The sequence below is a fragment of the Entelurus aequoreus genome, linkage group LG02, assembly GCF_033978785.1.
Source record: "Entelurus aequoreus isolate RoL-2023_Sb linkage group LG02, RoL_Eaeq_v1.1, whole genome shotgun sequence".
Classification (NCBI taxonomy): Eukaryota; Metazoa; Chordata; class Actinopteri; order Syngnathiformes; family Syngnathidae; genus Entelurus; species Entelurus aequoreus.
The window spans coordinates 44,731,775-44,742,783 of NC_084732.1; positions in this window are offsets into that span (position 1 = coordinate 44,731,775).

The window sequence follows — 11,009 nt, forward strand, 5'->3', positions numbered from 1 at the left end:
CCGGGCTTAAAGCAAAAGCAGGACACCCACACAGGGAGACTTATTCATAAATAATGGACCTCTGGGATTTACAGGTGCAATTCGGATTTCCAAAAATGGTGGCTGTAAACATTTTTTGTTTCCATTTGCAGCTATGCCAGTGGTACCTCTTGTAATATTAATGTGTGCATTATGAAGTACACTTGAAGTCCCCTTTCTGTATTGTACAAATACAAAAACTGTAGAGGAACTTGTTGTTAATTACTTGATATGATGGTGGTTTTCATATATTGTGCTGCGACAGTACTGTGCTAATGCAAGTTTTATCCAGGTCTATAGATAGTTTTGCTAATTAATAACAAACCACTTTGTACATGCAACCTTCTGTGAGGCCTTGTAGAAAAGTATACTTAGTACAGTAAAATGTTCCTCTCAAGGGTCAACAAAAGAGGTACTGTACGTAGGGCAGGGCTACTCAACTGGCGGCTCGTGTGCCAAATCCGGCCCGAGAATGACAACAAATCTTGGGAGACAAACATTTTGCAAAAATTCCTAAAAAACACGACAGCGCTCCTGTTGGACTTGGAACACTGTAAACACATTGGCAGATCCTTGCATTGACATTTGAACCTTTCTAACATAGAATACTGCAGTCCAAACTTGATTTTTACATTACGAAGGCATTCTCCAACACACCCCTTTCTAGTCTTCTCCTTTTTGGCAGTTACTTTTTTTTCCTAATGTGATTTACAGTATGATACTAAGGTGTTGCTGTAGTTTGTTAACTTCAGATGCAGTCGGTAGTCACTTCTTTAGTTATACTAGTATAGTTCCTTATGGTTTCATTTTCGGTCCTCTCCTTTTCATAATTTGGTATATTCAATTTGTGGCCTGCGAGTTCATAAAAAAAAACTTGTGAGAGACTCACATTTTGGCAATAGATTCTGAAAAACACTCTACAATGCTGTCATAGACATGATCTTTAACTAGTTTTTTTCGCACAAGTTCCTTAAAAACAGCAGAGTACTCCTGTAACTCTGACAAAATAAAAATACCAAAGTCAAATGTCTACTGTAGAGGACAATGGTTCTCAGGAGTCTGTCCTTAGCTTTCTAGAAATCTGGCCCCCAAAACAATTTAGATGACTATCCCTGCTGTATGGCATTGACATGACAATACAAACATGTGTAACCTGAATACTGAGTATGGATTTTTTTATTGCGCAGTGTGTGTGCTTGTGTATCGCAACTGATACTAAGGAGATTGAGGTTTTAAAGGTCATGCGTGTCCATAAAAAAAATTAAATGTACTCTGCAAATATGAGAAAAGCCAGCAACTATCATGCCTGTGGTGGATTATTACTTATACATACGGTTGCAACCCCTCCATATACTGTATATTACACAATCACACAGGCAATCGTACAATTCCTGCAATAAAAACAAAACGTTAAGACAATATAGCAGTTGATCATGCATTGCACATACAAGGTGGGAGATGTTCCTCCTTCATCTGCACTCATTGCTGCTGAGGTCATTACCATGCAAGGTTCACACCACAGGTCAAAGACCTTCTCTCAGCACTTCAATAAAGGCCAGCTTCAGAATGATGGACGCATCCTATCTACCTCCATGAGGATCTTATACCCTTGACGCTTAGAAACAAAGGTCATGGAGATACGTGTACATTATGTCATGCATACAACATACAGGAAGGTTAACAAATCCCTTATATATCACCTTCTAACACACACATGCATAGTAATGGAACTGCAGCCACATCCATTACAACCACGTCCCTTTTTCTGACATTCTTATCAGGGACAATTAAACATTTAAGAGACATGGCGCCACAAATTAGCACCGCAAGAGGCGGACATTACGAGTAATTTCTCGATAACGCAGTAGCTACAGGGGACGGCCCTGTAATGAATGCTGCAAAAGAAAATGAAAACATAATCTAATGTAGAGAATGAAGGATGGCTTTAGTGGTTGCTGTGAGATGCTAATGACCTGTCTGTCCTCTTTGATTGAAGTATTTCTGCGTTTGATTAGACTTTAAAGGTTGACTCTTGTGGATTATTGTTCATTTATCCACTACACTCATGCTTCTCAATGATACACAGTAATGTGCAAAGAGTCTTAGTCCTCCATTAGATCTGTTGTTAAAGCCATGCTTTGAGGATCACATAGGAGTAGGTTGTTACTCAATAGCATGCAGACTTCAACCAAGGCTGCACTGTTTTATGTTTATGATCTAGTCAAAATGATGCAATAGTGTAAACTGACTGGTCACAAGGTGTCAGTAATATCACATGAAGTAGCCCTCGCACGTACAGTATATATCCAGTGCATTCGGAAAGTATTCACTTTTTCCCAAATTTTTTATGTTACAGCCTTATTCCAAAAGAGAATAAATTATTTTTTAATTTAAATTTCTACAGACGATACCCCATAATGACCGTGTGAAAAGTTTTTTTTTAAACATTTTGGCAAATGTATTAAAAATAAATAAAAAATCACATGTTCATAAGTATTCATAGCCTTTGTTCAATACTTTTTGATCCACTTTTGGCATAAATTACAGCCTCTAGTCTTTTTGAATACGAAGTTTCAAGCTTGGCACACCTATCTTTGGGCAGTTTTGCCCACTGCTCTTTGTCCATTACTGTTTGCAGCACCTCTCAAGCTCCACCTGGTTGGATGGGAGGTGTCGCAACATACCTACTGTACGGCTCAGTAGCTATTTAAGGTGCCTTCCTCCCACGGAGGTTGGAAGGGGGTTCGATATTAGACAATTAAGACTGCGAGGTTGGTAGTTGAATCGTACTCCTTCGACTTGAATCTTCGAATCTTCAACTATTTTAAGACAACCCTATTGCGCAGCATAATATGTGTTTAGGTTGCATCTTCATCCCAAAGCATGTTAATTTTGCACAGAATTTGAAAAAATTAGTATAATACCCATGAGGGAATTATTTGTTGTACAAGTTTTGGCCACCCTTTGCCAGGGTGGTGTCACCAAGTCTTGGCAGTTCCTTCATGGATTACACACAATAGTAGCGCGCGTAATCGAGCTTTTTCATCTCTGTGGATGCATGCGGTGGTTTCTTTGCGGCTCCTATTTGGCTTAGAGCAGACATACCAGTGGCTACATTATGGAGCTCAATAATATTCATATCTTAAACAAGGCAGTGTAGGTCCGCTTTATGCTCGCAGCAAGGGAGAAAAGCTCAGCCACGGAGCAGAGAAAAAGGAAAAAAGAAAGAGAAGGTAAGTCATTATATTCTATTTTGCCTTGATGTTTTATTGCTGGAATCGTACCTTAAAGGAGCCGTTTGTAAGAATTTCATATCAAATCATCATCAAATGGCGCTGATATGTCAAAAGGCATTAATAAATCATATTCTTTTCGAATACCTCTATAAATGATAACAGTAGTTCTGCCGGGATGTGCCCATTTCAAAATTAGATTAACAGCCCTGAAATATTGTTATTGTTTTCATTTCAATGCCCCGCCCTCCACTGTTTGACCAATTAGAAAGTCTGTGAGTGTGTCACATCCAGGTTGCCAGTTACGCACCACCATCTTCGTTGAGCTACTGCCACTGGTAAAGTTACTAAACATGTCTGACCTTAGTAAATCTAAAAGGCGTCGTTACAATTCTCAACTTATTCAGGACAAAGCCAGGAACAAAACGAGGATTTGTATCGGGATGCCTTTGAAAGATGAAGACGATTGAAGGCGGAGAAGATTATTTCATTTAACGCCAAACTTGCTAATTTCCTCCTTGATAGGTAAGTAAGGTATATACATTTTTCTTATTGCTTGTAATAAATGGAAATGGACATTTCGTATGTAAACTATATTGTCCAATACAATCTATGACCTTGTAGCTAGCATGTTCGTGCAACAAATGCTTAACATGTTAGCCCGGTCAATGAAACACTATCGGGGGAAATATATGCCCATTAGCCTGTATGTCGATGTGTAATCCAACTGACAGGGCAAAACATCTTTTCAACAAATAAAACCTATGTGGATATGTGTAGTGTCAGTGCCTATTTCGTTGTCAAAATGCTGATACGCTGAGGAAATGGGTTCCAACATTAGCACGGCTGTCATGGCAATGTGAAATGTATGGATACAGCCAAATCACATGATAAAATAATTCCTCATTCGTGTTTGCATATTGTGGACTACATGTACCAAGTTATATGGCAATCTAAAAAGTTTGAAACAGTAGCCTATAGGCATACCTTGGTAAAATGTTCCCTCTTTAGTTTTGGGCGTACATTAGGCTGCTAAGCATGCTCTGCTTATTTTCACCACAATAACCATTGCTAACGTTGGTTGTAATTTGTTTTAGTCGTTGTTTTCTGATAGTACTGACAATAACCATATGATTGCCATTTGTTGTGATATTGTACGCAGGCATGACGTATTTCTTCCTGAAAAACAAAACGCTTGTCTATTCAGATAGTATGATCCCAACACCTCCACCCCTAGTAAGAAGCAGTGGAAGTTTGAAGTTCCTTGGAGTAGCCCTGTCGATCGAGCTGGATTCGGCTGCGTATCTGGCAACCTCAGTCAGGGAAAGGGGGAGGGGACTACAGAATTTTGACCGTGATTGCAGTACCATTTCTGGCCAGATTCTTACATATGGCTCCTTTAAGTTGAGTTAAGTGTGAGTGAGAGTGAGAACATGCTGAAAGAACATAGATAGATTGATACTTTATTCTCCAAATTCCCATTTCTAGCAGCTTCATGAGTGGAAACACAAAGGGGCAGTGTTAAAATGTGATTAATAATGTGAAAACTGCACCACTGTGATTAAAACCCCTAATTTCCTGATGAGAATAGATATTGGTAAACGGTATATAAATGAGACTTTATTAATATACTTTTAAAAAGGATCTTTTAAAAACTTAATATATCATTCTAGAAGCATTTTTGTTGACACACTGAGCAGCCAATCGTGTCATAGTATTGGGATCAGAGTAAGCCAATAAGATCAAGTGATCCCTTCCCATGTCTGTGCGTGGCCTGTCCCTGTTGATTCAGACCGTCAAAGACCCGTACTGCGAGAGGCCTTGTTCATGTGCTGGGGAAGCTGGTGTGGTATTAGCAGCCGTTATCATGGAAAATACACAGAGATTGATGTTGTAATTCTGAAGGTTGTAAACCCACTCAAGTTGGGAACCCCTGTGCTACATGTGTGGCCTACTGCATGGTCAAGTTCGGTTTCCTGGATTGCATTCTTTTTGGACTGGAATATTCCATTGACTGGATTCCAGAACACCACAGATTTTCATGTTTGGATGGCAAACTGAGCCCGAACGTACCAGTATTTGTGACCCGACTGGTCACGTATACAGAGCATCTGGAAAGTATTCAGAGCGCTTTACTTTTTCCACATTTTGTTATGGTATATTCCAAAATGAAATAAATGAATTTTTGTTCTCAAAATTCTACACACAATAACCCGTGATGAAAATGTGAAAAATTTTGTTTTTTAATTGCAAATTTGATGAAACCAAAAAATCACATATAGATAAGTGTGCACAGCTTTTGCTCAATACTTTGTTGACGCACCTTTGGCAGAAATTACAGCCTCAAGTCTTTTTGAATAGGATGCCACAAGCTTGGCACATCTTAGACAGGGTCATCGTAGGTCAGAATCACAGCGGGGTTTCATTGCTTGGATTTCAACACGTGACTTCTTCCCGGAAGTGAAAACCAGTGGTGGTCAACCAAGCTAAGATGACTGTTGTACAGCAAGCAACATGAAAACTATCTGAGTACAAAATAAACTTAAATCTTCCAGCAAAAAGCAAATTCGAGAAAAAAATCTAACTATGTAATGGAATCGATTCATATATTTTATTAAAAAAAGATTTGTTGAGTAATATCAAGGATTATGTCGGTCGCGTTTTCAGACTTATCGAACGAATGAAACTTGGAAAAGCATGGAGGTCTACAACTTCTCTGTGAGTGGCTGGGTCAAGGAAATTCATATCAAGACTCTTCTGGATAAATATGCATTTGCTCGGGTAAGGTTGCATTTCATGATTTAACTTCGCTTCTAAGATGCCATGTCCATTGCTGTTGCACACGCTGTTTATGAGTAACATGCTTTTCCCCATCTTTATCAAAATATAACTATAGATGTCAACATTGTGTATGTGCTAAACGCTTCATTTATGATTGGTGACTTTGGTAAAAGCTTTACTCTTTTAGGTTTTGCTCACATCTGATTTATTTTATTTAGACACGCCGAGTTGGTGCTTTTTGAAACACTCGGCAAACATGTGTTTTAAGAAATACAAATAACATCAAGATAATACTTAAATGGGAAATAATAACCGTTAAAAGTATATCAACCAAACCTTTAACGAAGTGATCACTGCAAACGAGCATTCTTTGAAAATGCTCCCTTGGACTGGAGTGTGTGCTGTTTTTCTTGTCGTCGTTTCGTAAAATCTTTCACTCTTCCTCCCTTTTTGATTACCTCTCGAAGAATTACCTCTGGAGAAACATTTATCCTTTTCGTGATTTGAACGGTACGTACAGACAAAAACAACACAAGCATAGGGCATTTTTTTCTTCGAGAAAGTCTACATGGCGCCTAGTACCCATTGAGAACACAGCTCGCTTGACCACCACGCATATTCATTGGGCGGAACGTGATCCGACGTGACGTCAGTAACATCCCAGCAATAGGCATATCATATATGACTTTTTATTTTATATTCTATTTTATAGGCATATCATATATTACTTTTTTGCTTGTAATAATTTTTGGTGGTAATTGACCTCGCCCTTACTGTGCAGGAATATCAATCAATTTGCAGCAACGTAGGAAGGGGATTCGTTTGACCCCATTTGTTACGGTTTACCTGATGTAACGGTACAGCGGGAGAAGGAGACGGCAGGGAGACAGTGACTTTGTTAGCTGACAGTGTGTTTATTAACACAAGAGAATGCATATGGATTGTGTATGTAATCCAAATGAATGTAGTGTGATTATGTGTGGTAAGTACAGTATATGTGGGTTGTTACCAAAGGGTGTTGAAGGTACATGTTGGAATCGAGGTGGAAGTCCAGATAGGGAAAGGCAGGCTCGTAAGTCCAGAGACAGGCGGAAGGTCAAGGGCTGGAGCGAGGCGTCGTGGTCAGAGGGCAGGCATGAGGTCGATATCCAGAGAGGCAGCAGAGAGTCCAGAGGGGATCCGGGAAGACGAGACACACAGCTCGACAACAGGGAAGGTAGACGGGAAACTGGATGATGACACAACACAGGATACAATGAGCACGACGGGGGAAGAACACAGAGAGCGATGAAGCACATGCAAGGAAAGCTGGAGACGTAATAGGCTTACTGTACTGGTACGAGTAGCTATGTTCTGGCACTGGACCGCAAGACGTGCTGGCTTAAGAAGGCAGGTCTCTCATCACGGGTAGGTGTGTTGATTGCAGACTGCCTGCAGCCGCGCGGAGGCGCGACCGCAGCCTGACGGGAACGCCCGTGGGCGTGTCCCGCGGTGTGCTCAGTAGAGCGCACAGCAGGAGGAGAGGCGACAGGAGTGTGATCCGTAACAGGACCCCCCCGCCCCACGCCCCCCCTATGCGAGACTCCCGACAAGCGTCGTGGTGCCTAAGGTATACCCTTCATGAATTGTGGTAGGGAGAGACGTACCGCAGCAGGATTGACGATGAACTCAATTGGGAATGCACCCACGTAACGTGGTGCCAACTTCTGAGAGTATATCGGGAGGTGGAGGTCCTTGGACCGTAGCATCAACTGCTGTCCGGGCTGATCGGTATGTGCAGGAATGCGGCGCCCGTCGGCGCTGTGACGCATCTTCTTTTACGCTCTCAATAATGCCGTGCGAGCGGACTTCCAAACTCTGCGGCAGCGCCTCAGGTGGGGCTCGGGTAGAGGGCACTGCCGCCTCGATCTCTTATAGAGGAAACAGAGGGGGTTAAAATCCCAGAGAGCACTTGAAGGGGGACATTCCCGTGGCTGCGCTGGTCATGGAGTTGAAGACGTACTCCAACAAGGGTACGTATCTGCTCCAAGAGGTGGGTTGGCGGGCAGCCATACAGCGCAGCATGGTCTCCACCCTTTGGTTGGCCCTCTCGACTTGACCATTGCTTTGGGGATGGTAGCCTGAGGAGAGACTGACCGTGGCCCTGATCCCTTTGCAAAAGGTCTGCCAGACCCGGGAAATGAATTGGGGACCACGGTCAGATACAATGTCCAAGGGGATGCCATGGATCCTGACCACATGTTGGACGAGCAGGTCAGCAGCGTCGGCAGTCGAGGGAAGCTTGGGCAGGGGCACACAGTGGGCAGCCTTGGAAAATCTGTCTATCAGAGTGAGAATAGTGGTGTTACTTTGTGACGTGGGAAATCCTTTGATGAAGTCCAGAGCAATGTGGGACCATGGTCGACTAGGAATGGGGAGAGTACATAGGATGCCTGACGGAGGACTGTGGGCAGCCTTGTTGCGGGCGCAAATGCTGCAAGCAGCGACAAACTCGCGGGTATCCGCCTCCATGGAGGGCCACCAGAACCGATGTCAAAAAACTGAGAGGGATCTATGGATTCCGGGATGACAGGTGAGTAAACTTGAGTGTGCCAAGTCCAGTACCTTGGGTCTCAGCGGTTGGGGAACAAACAGATAGTTCGGGGTCCCCCGTCGGGACCAGGGTCGGAGCGCAGGGTCGGAGCACAGGGTCGGAGCGCAGGGCCGTCTTGACTAGGCTTTCGATCTCCCACGTTACCATCCCTATGACACGGGCAGTGGGTAGGATGGTCTCCGCTGTAGGCTTACTGGTGGGCTCCTCCGAGAAGAGACGAGAGAGGGCGTCTGCATTGACATTGCACGAGCCAGGTCTGAAGGAGAGAGTGTAATTGAATCGTCAAAAAAATTGTGCCCAGTGTGCTTGTCGATCATTTAGCCTTCTGGCTGAGCGAATGTGGATGAGATTGGGGTGGTCGGTCAGGACCAGGAATGGGTGTTTGGCCCCCTCCAGCCAGTGCCTCCATTCCACCAGAGCATCGTGGACAGCCAGCAGCTTCCTGTTCCCCGCATGGTAGTTCCGCTTGGCCGGGCAGAATCGTCTGGAAAAGAATGCACATGGGTGCAATACCTTGTCATACTTGGAGCGTTGGGACAGCACTGCCCCAATACCAGAGTCGGAGGCATCCACCTCCACCGTGAAAGGGCTGTCTGGGTCTGGGTGGACCAGCACAGGAGCGGAGCTAAAGCTCTTCTTGAGGCTTTGAAAGGCCTGGTCAGCTTCCTTGGTCCAACAGAAAGCAGAGTGTGGAAGTTAATGCATGGAGAGGTGCAGCTACCTTGCTGAAGTACTTGATGAAACGACGGTGGAATCCGGAGAAACACAGAAATCTTCTGAGTTCCGTACGGGTGGTGGGTTGTGACCACTCCACAACTGCCTCCACTTTCTTGGGGTTGGCTCTGATGTTTCCCCTCTCGATAATGTGGCAGAGAAAGCCGACAGATGCTGACGTGCTGCTGATGTTCCTGAAGATTGCGAGGAAACACAAGAATGTTGTCAAGGTACATAACAACAAACTTCTCGAGCATGTCTCGCAGAACGTCGTTGACCAACGCCTGGAAGACAACTGGGGTGTTGGTCAGGCCGAATGGCATGACCCGGTATTCAAAATGGCCCAAGTGAGTGTTGGAAGCTGTCTTCCACTCGTCTCCCTCCTTAATCCGGACGAAATGGTAGGCATTACGGAGGTCAAGCTTGGTGAAGACGGTAGCTGGGGCTAGGAGAGGCGGCAGGAGTGTGATCCGTAACACCTGACACATGAAACATGACAAACTAGGGAGCGCATTTTAGCTGCCAGATGGCTGTAGAGTGTTGAGTATCCTAAAATGGGTTTTGTGGCAATTCCAACTTTGACCACAGCGTCAGTTTATGAGTAGAGTGGCGCTTCACATAATTTTCAGCAGACTGCATGGCAAAATTATTACCCCCGCCCCCTCCTCTCACATGAGATCCACCCAGAAATGGGACCATATGAATCCCCTTCTTACTGTTGCGTCATAAACCTAAAAATAATTATGTATAATACCATACTGGTCTACGAAATAAACCAACAACAAAGACTCATCTGCAATGTTAATTGTCAATGTCATACATGACGACACAATGTACATTTTAGTTATATCATATCAAGTGGTTGTCAAGATGACTGCTACATCAAAATCAGAGGTAGCTTTGACCTGTGCGCACAAAACTCCCTCTTCCACCAGTTTTTTGGAGGGTGAAACATCTCACTTAACTTTTCCAAAAGGATTAAAAATGAGTCATGCTGATCCTTGTAAGTCAGAACTTTTCATAGAAAAACTTGGGCCAGTTTACGCAAAAGCAGCTAAGGAAGTCACTAAGGATTTTTTACGCATTTAGTGGATTAAGTCATGCAGCCAGCAGGTTGAAATAATGTATCACCTCCCATGGGCTCAACACAAGCAGCATTTAAGTATCTCGTGCATGAGAACCACACAGGATGGATGGTTTATAGTTTAATTATAGTAATTACTCTACTGTATTTGTGCTCAGCCAGAGATGCCTTTTGTATTTCTTAGCCTTGATCTTGGATAAGTTGCCTCTCGGCAGACTTGACAATAATGATATATTTTTTTCTTCTGAGCATGGCAGAGACATTTAGCATACAGTATTTCATGCAGTTTTGGCCCAGTGATACTAAACAAATATAATGGAGAGAAAATAGTTACAGTATATTTGCAGTTGTCTTATCATAAAGTGTTATCAGTCAAGAGACGATAACATTCTGATCACTTGTGAAAAAATAAAATGCTCACGTTGCCATAATAAAAGGTGTGAATGTTGCCTTACATGTATGATGTAAATCAATAAAAGATGCAATACTGCCCCCTGGCAGCCCCGAGATGAAAACCTTTGTTTACATTAAATGTACTGTATAGCCACATTAAATAGAAATACAACACCTCAAGCATTTGATATGT